This window comes from Scyliorhinus torazame, chromosome 9, assembly GCF_047496885.1.
Source record: "Scyliorhinus torazame isolate Kashiwa2021f chromosome 9, sScyTor2.1, whole genome shotgun sequence".
Lineage (NCBI taxonomy): Eukaryota > Metazoa > Chordata > Chondrichthyes > Carcharhiniformes > Scyliorhinidae > Scyliorhinus > Scyliorhinus torazame.
Genome location: NC_092715.1, coordinates 189,337,554 through 189,357,426, shown reverse-complemented (window position 1 = coordinate 189,357,426; position 19,873 = coordinate 189,337,554). Strand labels below are relative to the sequence as shown.

The 19,873-nt window shown below is 44.2% G+C and overlaps 1 long non-coding RNA gene across 1 annotated transcript; it reads left to right on the top strand.

Moving 5' to 3' along the window:
* The first annotated feature begins 769 nt into the window (after nt 1-769).
* Nucleotides 770-2,033, top strand: LOC140430053 (uncharacterized). Its single transcript, XR_011949302.1, has 2 exons — nt 770-997; nt 1,819-2,033. It is a non-coding gene; the product is annotated as an uncharacterized lncRNA (long non-coding RNA).
* Nucleotides 2,034-19,873: the final 17,840 nt, after the last annotated feature.

Below are 19,873 nucleotides of genomic sequence, written 5' to 3'. Positions count from 1 at the left end.
AATACCTCATTCTGTAGAGAATTTAAACCTGCTGTCTTTCTGTAAAAAAGGTCTTTTGGACTTAGCGATGTTGTTAGGAAAGTTATGAAGGGTTACTTATAGAATATTGTATCTGTGGATTATTGGTATTGATAGTTGTCAAGGTGTTTACTGTGTGTTTATAAAGTGGTAACTGGATTCATAAATAAACATGGTTTTGTCTTAAAAGTACTTTAAATCTCTGTTGCATCACACTTGTAAAGTAGGCCCTTGTACTCCCCATAACCACAATCTATTAAAAGTCGTGGGTCAGGTGAACTCCATGATGTACTTTGGAGTTTTCTAAACCCTGGCCCATAACAATCCCATGGGATCATAAAAAGATATTTATAGTTAAATAGAAAAGATTATGGGAATTTGGGGAGAAACGCAGTTGAGTTGTTTAGACCTCAGGAGGTTCTATCAAGTATAGTAACATTCTATAGATGAAAACCAATGTAGTATTAAGTTACTGAGATGATGTATAAATGTAAATACACATGATCATGTGGTTTCAGAGATAACCTTAAATAGTAAGTAGTAACTATATACAGCTAGTCTGGATTATAATATAACTTGAATCACTCAGTTAAAAGTTTGCTTTGTAAAACTCGCCTTTGGATCAGTGAATAAATAATCTGTCTGATATAGAACAGAGCCACACAGATCTGGGGTCTGAGGTCCAAACCATCGCCTGCATTAATGCTGATCTCAGCAGTGGCAGCGGTTTAAGGTGCGGCAATAAGTCTCAATTGAGGTGGCAGATAGATCACTATCAACTGGCACCAGCTAGAAAGTAGATCTGCCCTGTAGACAAGATTTGACATCGGTTGTGCTGACATTGACTGTCAAGTAGAATGCTGACACTCATTAACGCAGCAAGATTGACATTTCAGATAAAGTGCTAGTTGATGGCTTGCATGTGCGGAACTCTCCACCACCAGAGTCAGTGCCTTCAGGAGGAAGACAGAGGGAATCGGTGAATATATTTTTTTAAATTGCCTTACAATCTGCAAGTTAGATCACTATATGGCAAAGTAATCATACATTGTTTATGCCTGCATATTGACTTCATGTTTTAAGATATATTGACAGTCAAATTTTTGTCTTACAAAATTAGGAGCTGAGGGAATAAAATATTCTGGTGATAATGTGAGGCAGTGATTTTACTGTAAAGCCCTATTGTAATATTAATAACAGTTGCATTTTTAAAAATAGTCATCATGTCCTCACTGCACAGAAACTGCAGTAAACATTTTGATAACTCAATCAGAACTGGCAGTGAGAGAGAGCACAAAAGTGGGATTTATTTTTGATTAGTCTAGCAAAGTATTAGCAAAGATACAATGGGCCGAATGGCCAAAGTCTTCTGTAAATGTCCATTGTATCTAATGAGCACAACTACAGCCAGTGATATATAGAAGTAACTACCCTTTTTGTACAGGAGTTTCTAGCTTCGAAGCAACATGTTCCCCAAGAGATTGCTCCTTTAATAAAAAAACAGAAAGCTATAGAATTGAAAAGGAAAACAAATGTCTCTGTGTAGTCGTTTTACTTCTAGTAATGAGGAAATATTTGACATGCCCCTACTGTGCTCAATGACTTACAGAAACTTTATTGGACTAAAACAGCAAAATCCATATATTTACAGCTGTTGGGAGAGAATCAGGATACAGTATGTTGCTTTATGTGATTAATTATGTAAACTGTTACAGAAAAGGAAATAAGCTTCCCACTATGAGTTCTCTTTATCATGACTTCCTAGTGTGAATAAAACTATAATTGCTTTTTCTCCAACAGAAATGTGATGTTGATGAGTATGGAAAACAATGTTCTTCTGGGGCCTATAGCCCTCCCTCCCTGTTTGTACTCCACTGGACCCAAAAAACCATGAACAATTTAAGCAGCTCAAGCAAGTGCGGCAATCACAGCATATAACTTGTCAAGTTAATTTATGGCGGAGAATAATTGCCTGTGTTGTTAGCTTACAAAGTAAAAGTGATTGAGTTCCTAAACATTGTAGCTCTTCATTTTTTTGTGTGTGTGGCATGAAGGGAATTTAAATGTAACATATCAATTTTTATCAGAAAAATTGCTTAGCTGTCCTTGTTCGTCGGAGTCAGCAAATCACAAAGATTCAAACAACAAAAACAGTGACAACTTCTGAATGCTCGTCATTGGTCTGCCTCAACTTTGGCACTGCTCGTTAATTCAACTCCCAGACTGTTTTATTGGCAGAGGCCTAAAGGTCAACCTGACTAAATAGGTTGTGTAATCTGAATTAGTCATTTGGACTGAAAGGCTTTGTTGTGGAGCTCCTCTGGTGGATAAAAGGGAAAATGCTCTGCTTGTTTCGGAATGAATCATAGTACACCAGAAGGCCCAAAATTGAATCCAGAGTTTGATCAGACTTAGTTAATAGAGCCCAGGTAGCAGTTGACCTGAGATAGGAAGAGGAAGAAGCAGCCATGGTGCTCAGTCTTGATCATTGCTCAGTGACCCTTGATAGAAAATGCAGCTGTGTGGATGTCAGGTGGACTTGGCTGTTATGACCTCCACAGTTAAATAGCTTCCTACCAGGGCAGCACAGTAGCATTGTGGATAGCACAATTGCTTCACAGCTCCAGGGTCCCAGGTTCGATTCCGGCTTGGGTCACTGTCTGTGCTGAGTCTGCACATCCTTCCCCGTGTGTGCGTGGGTTTCCTCTGGGTGCTCCGGTTTCCTCCCAGAGTCCAAAGATGTGCGGGTTAGGTGGATTGGCCATGATAAATTGCACTTAGTGTCCAAAATTGCCCTTAGTGCTGGGTGGGGTTACTGGGTTATGGGGATAGGGTGTAGGTGTTGACCTTGGGTAGGATGCTCTTTCCAAGAGCCGGTGCAGACTCGATGGGCCGAATGGCCTCCTTCTGCACTGTAAATTCTATGATGATAATCATCAGAGTGAAGACACTATTAACAGGCAGAGGGGGAGATTGAGTATCGATTCCTGTTTTTTTAGTCTTGGGGAGATTCTCTCCACTGAGGCCGCACTTAGAAGGATTTCCTGCTGGAGAGCTGGAACTCGCCTGCAAGAAAGGCTCCTCACAGATTGCGGCGTTAGTTTGGAAAACTTTCCCCTTGCCTTACAGGCCCGCCCCCGCCACCATGTCCGAACCCCCTCCTCACCCCACCCAAACTTGGGGAGGCCACTGTGAACCCCCCTTTCACTCCTTCTCTACCTAGTAAGGTCTCCTTAGGCCCGCTAACTTGAAACTGCCATGGTGGCGTCCAGAAACTGCCAGCCTGGCAGTGTCCCTGCTAACTAACCTGGAAGTGCCAGTTTAGCATGCTGGCAGTGCCAGGGTGGCATTGTCAGGGTGCCAGGCTGGCAGTGCCAAGGAGCCCTGATGCCAGAGAGAGACAGGGTGCTGGTCTGCCCTGATCACCCAGAGGTTCTAATGGACTGGGAAACTCCCTGGGTGCCGTTATGGCTGGTCCACCTGGGCCATTTTCCTGGAAGTGGAGATGGTATGCAGGAGGATAATCAATCTGCAAGCATCAGATAGCCAACTGAGCTGCTTATGGCCCTATTGGGTCCAGTTGTCAGAGGCTGACTGATGTTTTCTATTCAGCCTCCAGGTCCCCACATTTGGTGGTGGACAGTACAACTGCCTGAAGGCAGCTTCTGAATAGCAGACCAGCTTGGGGGACCAACATTTTAGGTAGGCTTGAAAGCCTTTTCTGCCTGCTTGAATTCAGCAGCAGCCTTGGCTTCTCTTGGAAGTTCTACCAAAGGGCGTTTTAATTATAAATTTGAAAACATTCGAGAGGTAGTGCGTCTGCTGTGTGCACCCTCTCTCTCTCACTTACCTTCCATGGCATCTTGTTGTTGCTTTTAAGTGGAAATTTTCCTATTAGCCCCTCTGCTTTGAGAGCCCATCCACTGTAGTTTTCAATTGTTTGGTGTTTAATTGTGTGTGGCTATTGACTCTTCTCTGTTCTGTTAGTCAAGCCTGGGTGCGTGACAGAGAAAGTAAAATTAAATTGAAAGCAAGAAGCTTGATTTTTTAACTTCGTTTACGAGATGTGAGCATTGCTGTTTAGGCCACCATTTATTGCCCTTCAGAAGGTGTTGGTGAGTTGCCGTCTTAAACTGCTGCAGTCCCTGAGGTGTAGGTACACCCACTGTGCTGTTAGGGAGAGAGTTCCAGGATTTTGACCCAACGACGGTTAAGGAACAGCGATATATTTCAAAGTCGGGATGGTGAGTGACTTGGAGGGGAACCTGCAGGTGGGGTTCCAAGATATCTACTGTTCTTGTCCTTCCACACGGTAGTAGCCATGATTTGGAAGTTCTGTCTAAGGAACCTTGGTGAGTTACTGCAGTGCATTTTGTAGATGGTGCACCCACCTGCCACTTCATCGGTGGTAGAGGGATTGAAATGCTTGTTTGTCCTGGATATTGTCAAGCTTCTTGAGTGTTGTTGGAGCTGCATTCACCCGGGCTTGTGGAGTGTATTCCATACACTCCTGACTTGTGGCTTGTAGATGCTGGACAGGCTTTGGGGGGGTCAGCCGGCGAGTCATTCACCGTAAGATTCCAGGCCTTTGCCCTGCTCTGGTAGCCACAGTATAAGTATGGCGAGTCCAGACTTCCGTTTTAAGTTTTTACTTTCGGTCTATAATGGTTTTCGCTGTAGATTTATCCAGGTCTCAAAACCTCTCTGCAGTAATTGTGTTTCAACTTACAAACCTGGTGACTGTAAGTACTAGGCAGCCAAGGATGAAAGATTTCAGGAATTTGTCTAAGAATTATTAGTTAATTTACTTGTGTTGTGACTCTGGAGTACTTGGGGCTGGGATTGATTGTGCACGTGCCACCTTGACATAACACTATTGACTCTTCTATGTTCTGTGTTGTCTGTCAAGGTTGGATGTAGTGACAGAAAGAGAAACGCAACTGTAAGCAAGAAGTTTGTGACTACAGACATTTTGAAATACCAGTCAAAATGTATGTATCATCTCTGCATATCACTAAGGCACAAAAATAGCTTCTAATACCCTTGATTTGATGGCAAGCCTGCCTTCTGGTCATTACTTGGCCAACTTTGGGAAAATCACAGGTGAGTAACTCTTTCCCGCACAGTGGACGGAATTTAATTCCCTCCCCCAAGGTGAGTTTGGAGACAGGGAGGGAAGCATTTCATTTGATGGAGGGGTGCCAAATGGGGTTCCCATCACCTTCCCGCCTCTTCCCTGATGAAGTCCACAGCAGGAAGACCCATGGATGACCTCCTTGTCCAAAAATTAATTGAGGCAGCTGCTGCTATTCAAACAGTGGCGAGTGAGGAAGCTGGGGGGGGGAGGGAGGGCACCCTCCCCCCAGCGCTCCCTCCTCCCCCAACTACAGGGGGGGGGGGGGGCGCCCTAAATTAATGAGTTTCAAAATAACATTATTTCTGGTTCTCCAATGGGTAAGCAGATTGTCTAGTAGATTTATAAGCTTTACCAGCCAGACAGTTCCGAGGCTCAACACTGGGCCTGTCCTGAAGTAAGTGATCTCCGCTAGTATTAATGGGAATGCTGGAAGTGGTCTCCAAATCTTTGGGATAAGGATGTTAATCAATCAGCAGAACTGTTGCTTCAGACACCTTGAAGCTCACTACCTTTTGGATCTTGTAGCAATTTCAGCTTCTCCAACCCTGTGATGAGCTGGAGGGTTCCTGAGGTCTGCCAGTGCCCTTAGAGGATCCCGGCTGCTGGCTGAAGGCTGGTCAACTCTCCTCGCCCCCGTCTGGGGCAGCCTCTTCTCAATGCCCCGAGATTGATGATCTGTGTTTTCAGAGAATTATTAGGTTCCATTTCTCCTGCAGGCAGACCATTCTCTTTCCCATGTCTGAAACCAGTCACCTCTTGATGGCCTGTAGAAATTTGCTGTGCATGTATGAGGCAGTTTATGTGTGTGACTTAATCCCAATAATTGTGGAGATTCTTGGAAGCAAAATTGCCATTCAGCACCATGGACAGCTCAAGCTCACAGCGCACGTCTGAGAGACCATCTTACTGCAGTAGCGCCCGTTTGTCTTCATTAACCATTTGAGGTATCTACATTTAACCCCAATTTCAAAAACATACACACAGTTGACACCATCCAGGGAACATTAGCTAGAAACACTTTGTACATTTGCAACAATGCACCTCAGATTACAGGTAAACTGTTCCAAGACATCATTGACCAGTGCAAGGTTGCATATCCCCCTGTAAAGTGACCCTGCAATATATTTACAGAAAAGGTTTGTATGCTGATCTGTACTTTGACTTTGTAATTTGTCACAGTTCGTACCACAGGGCGGGTATGATCATTAAACCCGGTGTCCTCTGCGCCACATACCATGTCGGATATTTTCATGGACGCAACTGTAATTTGAAATTTGTTGGCAATAGCAGGAACAAGGCTACAGTTCATCCCCAAGGGTTGATGCACGGTAGCACAATGGTTAGCACAGTTGCTTCACGGCTCCAGGGTCCCAGGTTCGATTCCCGGCTTGGGTCACTGTCTTTGCGGAGTCTGCGCGTTCTCCCCGTATCTGCGTGGGTTTCCTCTGCGCTCTTTGGTTTCCTCCCACAGTCCAAAGATGTGCAGGTTAGGTGGATTGGCCATGATAAATTGCCCTTTGTGTCCAAAAAAGGTTAGGTGGGGTTGCTGGATTATGGGGGAGGGTGGAGGCATGGGCTTAAGTAGGGTGCTCTTTCCCAGAGCCGGTGCAGACGCGATGGGCAGAATGGCCTCCTTCTGCACTGTAAAGTCTATGATTCTACCAGTTATAATCACCCTGATGCAATGAGAGATATTACAGCCACCAATAAAGTGATTGACGCACATATATTTCAGAAAATGTCAATACCCAGGAGGAGATCACAACATCAAATCACATTGCTCCTACTTGAACTCCATGACAACATTCCCCACATTAATAGCACAAGTTCAGATACAAAGCAAATCTGATTATTAGTTATATAAATCCTGATCCTTGTTCACTTCTGCATTCTATTTAGTTTGCTAAACCCTCCTGACATAACCATGCTTCTCTTTCCAGACCTTTCTGGAGCAAATAGAGTAACGTGGTTCATTTCTGAATCTTGATCCGCAGCTTCAGGATCAGCACATGTCGGTTCGATTTCTAGGGTCCATTTTTCAAAAATATTTAGTATCCGGCCTGGGTTTGGCAGTAGGTGTCAGCCCTGGATCAGTGGGATGGCACCCTTGCTCCTGAGTCAGCTCCACAGCGCCAGGTTTCCAGGTTCGATTCCCAGTTTGGGTCACTGTCTGTGCGAGTCTGCACGTTCTCCCTGTGTCTGCGTGGTTTCTTCCGGGCGCTCCAGTTTCCTCCCACAAGTCTAGAAAGACGTACTTGTTAAGTTAATTGGACATTCTGAATTCTCCCTCTGTCTACCCGAACAGGTGCCGGAATCTGGTGACTAGGGGCTTTTCACAGTAACTTCACTGCAGTGTTAATGTAATTGTGGCAATAAAGATTATTATTATTATAGGAGGTTGTGCACAAAGTCTAGCCTGGATACTGCAGTGGAGTACTGCGGGAGTGCTGCACTGTCAATTCAAACCATTCCCTCCTTTAATGCTCAGTTCCAAACAGTATTTCCCCCTCCTGGATCCAACCGCACGATATTGGCAGAAGGAAGCGAGGCCTCTGAGTGTCAAATTAAACTGGAATTCCAGGACTTCCAGTGCAGCTACGACTGACTGTCTGACTGCTGCTTGAAAAATGCAGCAAAGCTATTCAACCAATCACAGGCTGCAGGGAGGAATCAGCCTATGATTGGCTGAGCAGCTTCATTCACATTTTTCAAATAGGAGAGCAACCGAGGTCAGCTCTAATTGCGATTCGGACAGGGGACATTCAGGGCTGTATAGTTCAGTGATGTCCACCAGGCAATTCAGGTTCCTTCAACACGTGTGGTCCACTGACACACTCCAACTTCTCTTGAATCTGGGGATATATCCTCATCAATGGCTGTGAAGCAGCAGCTTATGAAAACTAGCTGTTACCCACCTCAAGGTACTTGATGTCATTGTTTTTACTTATTTACGAGCCTGTAATTTCACAATGAAAATGGAAACAGTACACAAGATCTTGACAGACAAAGACTCCAGCCACTTCAAGACAAGAAAAGGGAAGCTGATAAATGTGTGCACTTTCTTGGCTTTGGTCTTTGGGTGCCAGGGTGTGGGGGTCCTGGCGGAGATGGAGGTCCCAGGGGCAATGGGTGTTGGTGTGCTTTGGTGCCACAAACTAAATCTGCCACTGTCCACACCAGTTTTTATTTCCCACACAAACCTCCCTCCATCTAAACCAGATTAGAATATCCTTCTATTCCTTTCTCTGCGTGCATTTACCTAATTTCTCCTTGTGCTTCGTATGTGTCTTATGCTTTTTGCCTCATATGATCCATATGGTATTAGGTTCCGCACTCTAACTGCTCTCTGGATGAAGATATTACCCCTGAACTCTGTTTCGGATTTATTAGTGACCGTCTTATTGTGATGGTTCATAGGTTTGGGCTTCCCACAAGTGGGAACGTCAGGCCTAATTTTAACCCTGTGCAAGTGGGTGGGTTTTGAATGCATTAAAATCTCGTTCATCGTCTCTAATGTTAAAGAACTCTGTTAGGTCATCCTTCAGCCTTCTGATTTCCATGGTAGATAGTGAAGGATTTTGATGGAAAGAGATGCCAGAAATAGAAGGAAAATGAGAGGATGGAAATGGAATGAGCAACGTCAATAAAGTTTTCACCTGAGTGGGAAAAGAGAGATGCACTGTCTTTCTTTCCATCCTCACGCCACATTTCTTCTAAGTTGGAGAGCAGTCAAATTAATTCCATTTTGGTGCAGGATTTGTTTGTGTCTTTCTTGCATTCGCGTTACAAAATTCATTTTACAAGGGAAAGAGTTTGTGTACAGATACACCTTCACCTTAAGAGATGCCAGAATGAGCGCTATGTAATTCCGTTAGGAGCAGCTCTCTGCCTGGAACAGGACCAATTACTCTTGCTCCCCAGAGTATGATGCTATCCTGACAACTCAATTCATTCTTGCGGGTGAAGAATGGTGTCATTTCCTCAGAAACTGGCTCATTTATCCACCCTATAAATATCTTGTCCCTGACTTTGGACAGAAGTGGATCTCGATTGGTCCAGTTCCTGATCTGTTTCACCAAAACTGGCAATGTGTCTAATTTAATGCCATGATGATTTTTTATGGTACTGGAGTACATGTCTTGCAAGGGTAAGCAGCTAAGAGCATCCGCAATTACTATGTGTGTTCCAGGTTGGTGCTTGAAAGTATATTCATAGGTGTACAGAGTTAACGCCCATCGTTGAACTCTTGCCGATGTGATCTGTGGGATAACCTTGTCCTCTTTGAAGAGACCGAAGAGCTTTTGCGATCAGAAACAATGGTAAAGTGTCTACCATGTCAGTACTGGTGGAATTTCATGACACCAAAGGCGATTGATAGTCCTTCCTTCTCTATTGTGAGTCGCCTTTGTTGGCCTCTGATAGGGATCTTGACATATACCCTATCGGCCTTTCAGAGCTGTCGTCTATCTCATGGTACAACACTACACCAACACCATATGGAGAGAGATCTCAAGTCACTATCAGTTCTTTAGATGGTGCAAATGTACTAACAGGTTTGATGAATGCAGAAATTGCTTTACTCTGTTGAAAGCTTCCTCCTGAGGAGCCTTGTAAGACCAACAATGGTGCTTCTTTAACAGAATATGCAAGGAGGCCAATGCCGTCGATAGGTTTGGTAAAAAATGTCCATAATAATTTACCATTCCCAAAAACGATTTGAGTTCAGTCATGTTTCTGGGGGCAGGTGACTCCTTTATCACCTTGACCTTGTCTTCCACCATATAAGCCTTCAACGTGGCAGAAGTGCTTTCAAGTCCAATGGATGGACTCCCTCTCTTGGGTACTGAAATGTATGCTCACAGTGGCTGATGCCCTTGTATCCACTTGCATCTTAAGAGATTTCTAATTTACCCAGAGCATTTCAGTAATGAGGTGTTTTTTGTCTGTTTTTAGATTAAACAGAGTGAATAACAAGATCATTGGCGTTAGGCTCTTCTACATTGTATACTTGTAACATCTTGGTTGATCGATTACTCGGCAATCTTGACTTAGCTCTAAACTGCTTGATCAAATACCCTTTTTTTTTTACAACAAAAACACTCAGCTTCCTTAAACTGACATGATTCAGGAGTGTGTTTACCTCCACAATGGTAACATTCCCCACTCAGTATTACTGCCTGATTACCTATTCTGTACCTTTTTGTTTTGGTGGTTGCTTCCCGCTTCGTGGTTGCCTCGTCGGTTTTGGCACAACAGCTGGCTGCAGGTTCCTTCCCTAACTGAGGCAATTTGTGCACTCTGGAGCTCTTGCACATCTTTTTCAGCACTTTCCATAGCCAGCGCAATCGCCATTGCTCATTTCAATGTTATGTCTACCTCTGCAAGCAATCTGCATTGAGTAGCATCATTGATCACGCTACAGACTAAGCTATCCCTTAACATGAAATTTAGAGTGGCTCTGAAATTACAATCCTCTGATAATTGCCTCAGTTTAGTAATGTAAGACCCAATCGATTCACCTGGGGCTCTTGCCCTCAAATTACATTTTAATTTCTGGAGTATGACTGATGGTTGAGGTTTCATTTGTGCCTAAACTAAATTCACGAGCTCACAAATAATTTGGAGTCAGGCGCGCTTGGGGCTGTAAGACTGCGAATAAGGTGATAGGTCTGAGTTCCACAAACACTGAGGAGAATTGCTTTGTGTTTCGTCTCATACTCTATTTCATTTGCTTGGAAATAATACCGAAGGTGCTCAACCTATTGTGTCCAGTCCTCTGTGGAGGAGTCAAATGGATCTATTTGCCCAAAAAAGAGGGATTATGGTGGGTACTTTTTTTTATAGACTTCGATTAAAACAGAATACACACAAGTGTTGAGCCAGAGGCAGTTTCAGGATAATTTATCCTTGTCGCCAGATGTAAAGATGCATTTTCACAGACTTCATTCATGAATACAAAAGGTATTTATTAATAAGAATTGAATAGCAGCGTAGGGTTGTAACCAGCTCCCCAAAATGTCTCTGCCGAGGAGCCTTTTTCACCATGGGTGATTCACACTCTTGAGCACTGTTTGGACACCCAGGCCAGGTGACCCATACTCTGCTGTGTTAAAGGGACAATCACCACAGTGTGCAAGGTATGAGACTTGGGAGTTTCAGGCTTTTGATTCAGTAACATAGGAGCTTAGCATACCAGCATTGTTCTGAAGACCAGGGAAATGGAAAAGTGGCAAAGGATTGGGCATGGTTGACCAATACGGGTAAGTGGTATTTGGGCCAAAGAGTGTGGGGAAGGTGACCATCGTAACAGGGGGCCAGACTTGCATAGCTTTAATTGTGGGGTGGATGGGCAAGCCAGCACTGAGCTTGGGGGAGAAGTAGAGCCAAGAACAAAGGCACCTTTCTCTCAGAAGATGGGTGCTGAACAACAATTATTCAGCAGGTTGTCACCACAATGGAGCATTAGAAACATAGGCTACTCCACAGCAGCACTCAGTGGCCAGAATCTGAAACTGCTGACCTTTTAAAATGTATTTTTTTACTATTATGTCTCAACATACCATTTGGCAGTCAGCACATTGAATTAGGCCAAATGTACAGCACGAAAACCAACCATTTCACAAATTATTTTGTGCCAGTGTTTATTACCCACATGAGCCTCCTCCCCGCCTGCTTCATCTAACCCCATCAGCATGAACTTTGTTCCTCTCTCCCTCATGTGCTCTTGTCTTGCTTCCCCTTGAATACATTCATACTATTCACTTCAACTACTCCCTGTGGTAGAGAGTCCCATATTCTAGCCACCCTTTGGATAAAAAAGTTTCTCCCGAATTCCTACTTTATTAGTGTCTCTCGAGAATTTACAATCCCTACTTCTGGTCTCCCCCTCAAGTGGAAACATATTCCCTTTCTCTACTCTATGAAATCTCTTCAGGGTGTTGAAGCTCTCTGTTAGGTTACCCCTTGATGTTTCATAGAGAAGAAGCCCAGATTACAGCCTTTCCTAATATATACCGCCTTTCAGTCCCAGCATTACATGAAATTAAACACTGAAAACCCCCAACACAGCACAATTTGCAGGCACTCATGGCATCATAGATAAATGGTGATTCTTTTATAATGTATTTTTCCACTGACGTAGGAATCTTCATACAATGTGAAGTGGAATGCTGTGGCCCACATGCCAATTTTAATCTGTAATAGATATTAAAGCTATCACCAGCATTCCAATGCCACATGCATTGAAGTGCAGATAATTCAATTCGGAGCAAAAGTGGCACTGTGGGGCGGCATGGTGGCACAGTGGTTAGCACTGCTGCCTCACAGTGTCAGGGACTCGGGTTCAATTCCGGCCGTGGGTCACTGTGGAGTTACCATGCTCTCCCAGTGTCTGCGTGGGTTTGCTCCAGTTGCTCTGGTTTCCTCCCACAGTCTAAAGATGGCCAGGTTAGGAGGGATTATGGGGATTTGGCAGGGGGAGTGTGCCTGGGCAGGGTGCCCTTTCAGAGGGTAAGTGCTGGCTTGATGGGCTGAATGGCCTCCTTCGGTACTGCAGGGATTCTATGGTTCCAAGTGGTCTAGGTGAGGGAGTTTTCTTGCAATAATCTTTCCAATGTAAAACTAAGATCTGCAGTATGCCTGCAGCATCCGAGCAATGTTGCCTCACAAAAGTGAACAAAACCTTTTATTGAAGGCATGTGAGATTCCAATTTAGTCTATGTTGCTATTTTTAAAAAGCACAAAACTAGGACAGGTACTAATAACTTCAATGCAGCTGCTACTGAAAATATATTCATGTTTTTTCTTTACAAACTGCAGAACTCTCTTGAGAAACTGTTGTTCTTTGGTTGTTATGTCTTCCTCGCTTGGGGATTAAACTGAGCTCCTTCTTGTAGCCACATTTTGTTCCATTTTTAGTCATTGCAAATTGGGATTCATTTGCTTTCAAGTAGAGAATGCAGCTATTCAAGCAATATATTCCCAATTATTTTTCACATGGCTATAAAAAACATGAAAGTAAAAACAAACTCTATTTTAAATCAATGGTATTTTTGGTATTTGGATGAACTTTAAAATCTATATATTATATTTTTGTCCCCGGTGTGGCCATTTGTACCTGAGGAATAATTTTCCTGACTTTGCGGTGGCAGTGTGAGGGGACTTACCAATTGACCAATTTGGGGCGTGCATCTTCCAATTTCCCATGAAGGTTCAATATGCTCCTCCACTAGGAAAGGCTTCCACCTGGGCTACCGAATTGGGACAATTCCCCTCATTTGTGATGCTATGTTTCAACAGGTTGGGGCCATTGCATTTTTGTAAAGAAATTGATAACCGTTTGTCAAACCCTTATAAAGTACAGATGATGCTCCTTGTCTCTGTAATGTTTCAATGGGGTACACCTTTGATTGTGTGCGGTGGTGTCCAGTGGGTGATGAGTCATCCAAATGGGCATCCTATTTCACATCCCTCACGGTTTTTAGAACTAAAACATGGGGAATATTGGGGGGGATTTTCTGGCCGTGTTGTATCCCACACAAATCCTGTTATGTTGGGAAAATACAGGGAGGACCCTAAAACGGGATTTGCGCCGATCGGCAAAATGTGCACAATGTTCCAGGGCCCTCCCAGCAGACGTTAGTTGGTTCATGCCCTCACTGGGCATGAATCAGATTAAAATATAAAAATTTAAATGTTCAGAAGCGGTTTTAAGTCGAATACTCCCGGCTCCTGCAATTCTCCCAGCTGCCGGCACAAATGGAGACCAGAAATGATGACCATGCCAGGGGGCTCGGAGATCATAGTAGCTCTGGGGGACATGGCAGGGCAATGGCACAGCCAAGGGACCATGGGGCAGAGCAGTGCCAAGGGGGAGGGCAGTGTGAAGGGGCAGGGCAGTGTCAAGGGACAGGGCAGTTCCAAGGATAAGGCATGAAGTGTGCAGGGCGTGAAGGGTGCATGGCTTCTGGTGACCCCATAGAAGGTTGTCGCTCACCTGAATGGGAGGCCGCTGGCACTGGTAAGTGGAGTCCTGCAATGGGGGGCAAATGCCAGTGATTGAGGGGGTGGCCTGATGCCGGCAATTGGGAGGGCACTGGCGGTGATTGGCGGGGGGGGAATGGATGCTGCCGATTGGGGAGGGCCTGATAATGGCGAAAAAGGGGGGGTTGCAGGTGAGAGGCGGGAGAGGTGTGTAGTGTTATTCTGAGATTGTCTCCGAGGGTTCGGCCTTGCCGGCATCTTTGGGTCTTGCACATGTTATTCACGGCACAAACTAACTCAAGCTTAAAAAACAACTAAGTGCAGGAAGATCACGATGGAAATCACGTCGGAAAAGCTGGTGCAATTCGCAACGATATTCGCAATGCCAGGTCACGTTCCAAGCATGTCCCTCTCCGCCGGGGCCTATACCTACCTCTGCGCCCCCGGAGGGATCCCCTTGACTGATTGTAATTTGGCTAATGCGTAATATCGGCGAGGTATGAATATTTAGCAAGGGGTATCATGTGGCAGGGGGCCCGTTACTAATATTTCAATGCATTAAAATCTATTCAGATGAGTTTCACACCCTTTGTGGACATGACCCTCATAACATCGCCTGCGAGGGGTGGGGTAAACCTGGAAAAGTGATCTCTCCAGAGGTAATCACGTTTACCGATTCTCTTCGGATTTGCCTCCCGCTTCACCGATCCAGCGCACGGCTAGTGCAAGCTCAAAACCACCCCTTTTGTCATTTTTTGGGAAAATTGTGCACATTGCCTGGCTGCTGATTTCCTATCACCTCTTTTACACTATCAGATGAAACCAAAATTATGCCTAACGTTTCGATGGATTTGAGAGATTAATTACAAGCATGGTATAGCAATGAAACCACAAGTTAGCAACCTGAGAGATTCTGTTTGAAAGGGGTGATTTTACAAACCTGTTCTGGTGCATACAGTTATCTGACAAATGCTCAGAGTATATGAAACTCTGCACTGTGCATGTCTGAAAAATTATTCTTAGAATTTGAATGGCTTATTTTGATGTAATTACAAATAAAGCCTTACGTATTGGTTTAAACTGAACTCTTTTAAGCAGGGATTCTCATCACAGTCTTGTTATTTATGGGTCTGGATATCCCATAGAAATTGTCATTTTAAATTGTTGCGAATAAAATCAAACTGAACACTGAAGTGCAGAAACAGTAAAATTTCAATCACAATTGTGTTTTCTTCTTGCAGTTGCCAATGGTAGAACTGTGTACTTCAAGCATTCAGTTTGTTTTGCAATACGGTTGGTATTGTTGGTTACCAGCCCAACAATGATATCTTCAGAGGCAAAAAGATGAAATAAATGTTTGATCACAATTCCAGTCATACCTGTACATTTCCCTTTCCATTTGCTTCAACAGATAAATAGAGACCTGGAGAAATGGTTTTCGTATACTCCAGGATGAATTTCATGCTTCCCACACCCCCCCCCTTCCAAAATGGTGGGCAGGGTTTTGTGTAGAAGACCCACCCTCATTTCCAACTGATGTACTATTACTGGACCGGTAATCCAGAAACCCAGGCTAATGCTCTGTGGAATTAAGTTCAAATCTCACCATGGCAGCCGGTGGAATTTAAATTTAATTAAAAAGAAATAACTGGAATATAATGGTAGCTTCAGTAATGATGACCATGATAGCTCGCATCGGTTGTTGTAGAAACCCATCTAGTTCACTAATGTCTTTTAGGGAAGGAAATCTGTCATCCTCACTCCATTGACCTATGTGTGACTCTAGGCCCACAGCAATGTTGGTTACTTTTAAGTGGCCTCTGAAATCAAGATAAGACCATAAGATATAGGAGCAGAATTTGGCCATTCGGCCTATTGGGCCTGCTCCACCATTCGAAACGCAAGAGAAAATGCTGCAAAATCTCAGCACATCTGGCAGCATCTGCAGAGAGAGAAAAGAGCGAACGTTTCGAGTCCAATGACTCTTTGTCAAAGCTAACAGACAGAGAAAGTGGGAATATTTATACTGTGGAGTGAGAATGAAAGATGAGTCATAGACACAGAAATCCAGGGAAACCGGGTGCTAATGGACACAGAAACAAAGAGGAAAGAGTGCTAATGGCAGTCCCCAGAGAGGACAAAAGATGTGAAAGGTCAAACAGCAGGGAAACTAACATCAGAGGATGAACTGTAGATGTGGGGAGAGGGGAAGGGGGAAGCAAAGAGGAGACAGATGAAGGAAAGGTGGATAAGTTTTTTTTGGGGGGGGGAAATTAAATATGTATTAAGAAGGAAAGAAATGTTAAAAGACAGTTAAAATTAAATGAAAACAAATAGGTCGGAGTGGGGTAGAGCTAATCATCTGAAGTTGTTGAATTCGATGTTCAGGCCAGACGGCTGTAGCATGCCTAACCGAAAGATGAGATGTTGTTCCTCCAGTTTGCGTTGCGCTTCACTGGAACATTGGAACAGGTCAAGAACAGACATGTGGGCATGGGAGCAGGGTTTCGCCATTCGAACGTGGCTGACATGTTTCTCATCCCTATTCTCCTGCCTTCTCCCCATAACCCCTGATCCCCTTATTAATCAAATGGCCTAACAAGTCACTCAATTCAAGGGCAATTATGGAAGAGCTACAAACACTGGCCTTGTCAGTAATGTCTGCAACCCATGAAAGAATTTTAAAAATGGACCCATTTTTTGCTGAAAAGGGCATTATGCATTTAGGAAATCTGAACTCAGCAGGACTTTTTGGAATTAGTGCTGCATTCAAGCAAACCCAATTTTGGCTGTTGCAAGGGCCTTAACCTGCAGCATGGGAGTCAGTAATTTTTGACATTTCCTAAATGCTATTACAGCGAAATCCATCATGAATGCTTGGCTAAGTTTCAAAACCACCAACACCACTTATATCAGTGGGTGAGAGGGGAGGTTGAGATCATGTTTTGATTGGCACTTTTAAGAAGCTATTAAAGGATCATTCGTCTTTCCTGTGGTTACTGAATAGAAGTTTGCTTGTTTTATAACACATTTTAAAAATAATAATCTTTATTAGTGTCACAACTAGGCTTACATTAACACTGCAATGAAGTTACTGTGAAAATCCGCTAGTCGCCAGGCTCGTTGCCTGTTCGGGTACATTTGAGGGAGAATTCAGAATGTCCAATCTGCCTAACAAGCATGTCTTTCAGGCCTTATGAGAGGAAACTGGAGCACCCGAAGGAAACCCACACAGACACGAGGAGAACGTGCAGACTCTGCACAGACAGTGATACAAGCCAGGAATCGAACCCAGGTCCCTGGCGCTGTGAAGCAATTGTGCTAACCACTGTGCTACCGTGCCGCCCATTGACCATTTGGGGGAATTAAAATAATTGCATTTTTTAGTGGAAGTTTAGTATCTAGTGTGTAGGAGCCTAAGTTTATATTTTTCCATCTCCACATGGCTTCTGTGGTCTGCCCATAATAGATACTGCATACGGGAATGAGATGGCATGGTGGTATAACATCTCTATGAAGGTGGCATAGTATGTATGAGGTAAAATGGGGGTGGCATGGAGCAGTGAGGGGCAAGGCTGGAGGGTTCAATATTAGGCTAGTTACTCGGAAAATGGGCTTTCTAACCATTGCTCCTCAGCACTAGTTCAACTCTGTGGCTCTCTCCGAACCTGCCTGACGAGGCACCAAGCCCAAGTCAATCATTATCCCACATCCCAGAGTGAAAATCATGGGTGTGGGCGTCACTTCAGTGTAGACAGATAAGTGGAGACTTGCTGGCATGAGCTTCCTGCCTCCATTGTGAAAATCTGGATATATATCTCAAGATAGGTTTGGTGGAAAAGACACATTTACTCTCTTCAGTTGTTCATTTTTAATCTTTTATACATATACATTTATATATTATATATGTATGCGTATGTATATATATATATATATTTTTTTTTAAATAATCATTATTATCCCAAGTAGGCTTACATTAACACTGCAATGAAGTTACTGTGAAAAGCCCCTAGTCGCCACATTCCAGCTCCTAGAGTACACGGAGGGAGAATTCAGATTGTCCAATTACCTAACAGACTTGTGGGAGGATACTGGAGCACCAGGAGGAAACCCACGCAGATACAGGGAGAACATGCAGACTCTGCACAGAGAGTGACCCAAGCTGGGAATTGAACCTTTGTATACATATGTGTATGTAGTGCTGGACAGGTTTTGCACCAGTCCATGTAACTCAAATTATCAAGCACTGTACTACTTGTCAAAAAGCCAAAACTCACATGTCAATCTCAACTAAAAATCAAACATAGCAACTGTCACTGGAGAGGTTTTGGCAATCTTTGGACTGATTGCTCAATCAATTACTGTTAGCGAGTAGCCTTATCTTCAAAAGAAAGAAGGGACTAACTCCAGGCGTGACCCGTTCTGCTTTGAAGACCCACACTTACTGTTTATTTAATTTAGATTACCGTGACAGCATGGACAAGTCAACAGGTCAGATTGCTTGATTCTTCTGCTAATGGATAACATGATTGCAGACTTAATGGGATAAAACATCAATTTTAAAACTTTTTAAATCGACACTACACTAACGACTGTAAACAGTTTCTCCGAAATTCTGAATTGTTCGCTCGCTACATTTCAATATTTTCTTTTCAGGTTTGTTTCTCTTCCCGAGGGTTGGATGCAATGTTGCACCAATTGTTTCTACTGTAAACTGTCCTCACTGCCTCCTGATAGTTAATGTTTTTCCATTGGCAGTCCCGACGAATTGGCTGGTAATCCTTCATTTACAACGTGAAGCCCATGGGCCCAGTTAAGTGGATCAATTAACATTATATTGTGTTGCCGGCCTCGCCGGGGGTCCACGCCAGCGCCAGGAAGCATGCGGCAGTTCAAAGAACAATGCAGCACAGGAACAGGCCATTCGGCCCTCCAAGTCTCTCCCGGTCATGATACCACCCTTGGCCCAAACCCTCAGCACTTCCTTGTGCCATATCCCTCTATTCCCGTCCTATCTATGAGTTTGTCGAGTTGCCTTTTGAATGCCGTCAATGTATCTGCTTCCACAACTTCCCCTGGTAATGTGTTCCAGGCACTCACCACCCTATGTGTAAAAAAACCTGCCTCGCACATGTCACTAAACTTTGCCCCATGGACCTTAAACCTATGTCCCCTGGCGACTAACCCCTCCACCCTGGGAAGGAGTGCCTGCCCATCCAGTCTATCCATGTCCCTCATAATCTTGTAGACCTCTGTCAGGTCATCCCTCAGCCTCGGCCATTCTAATTGAAACAGTCCGAATCTATTCAGCCTCTCCCCATAGCTAACACCCTCCAGACCAGGCAACATCCTGGTAAACCTCCTCTGCACCCTGTCCAATGCCTCTACAGCCTTCTGGTAATGTGGCGACCAGAATTGTGTGCAAAAGCTCAAGTGTGGCCAAGTTCCAAGTTCCCGCTCACTCCACACTGTGAAATCTTTCCGAGAATCACGCCCAATAGCAACATCCTGATTGAATAGCAGTGGTAGAAGCAGCAATGCCGGGGCAGCACGGTGGCGCAGTGGGTTAGCACTGCAGTCTCATGGCGCCGAGGTCCCAGGTTCGATCCCGGCTCTGGGTCACTGTCTGAGTGGAGTTTGTACATTCTCCCCGTGTTTGCGTGGGTTTCACCCCCACAACCCAAAGATGTGCAAGGTAGGTGGATTGAACATGCTAAATTGCCCCTTAATTGGAAA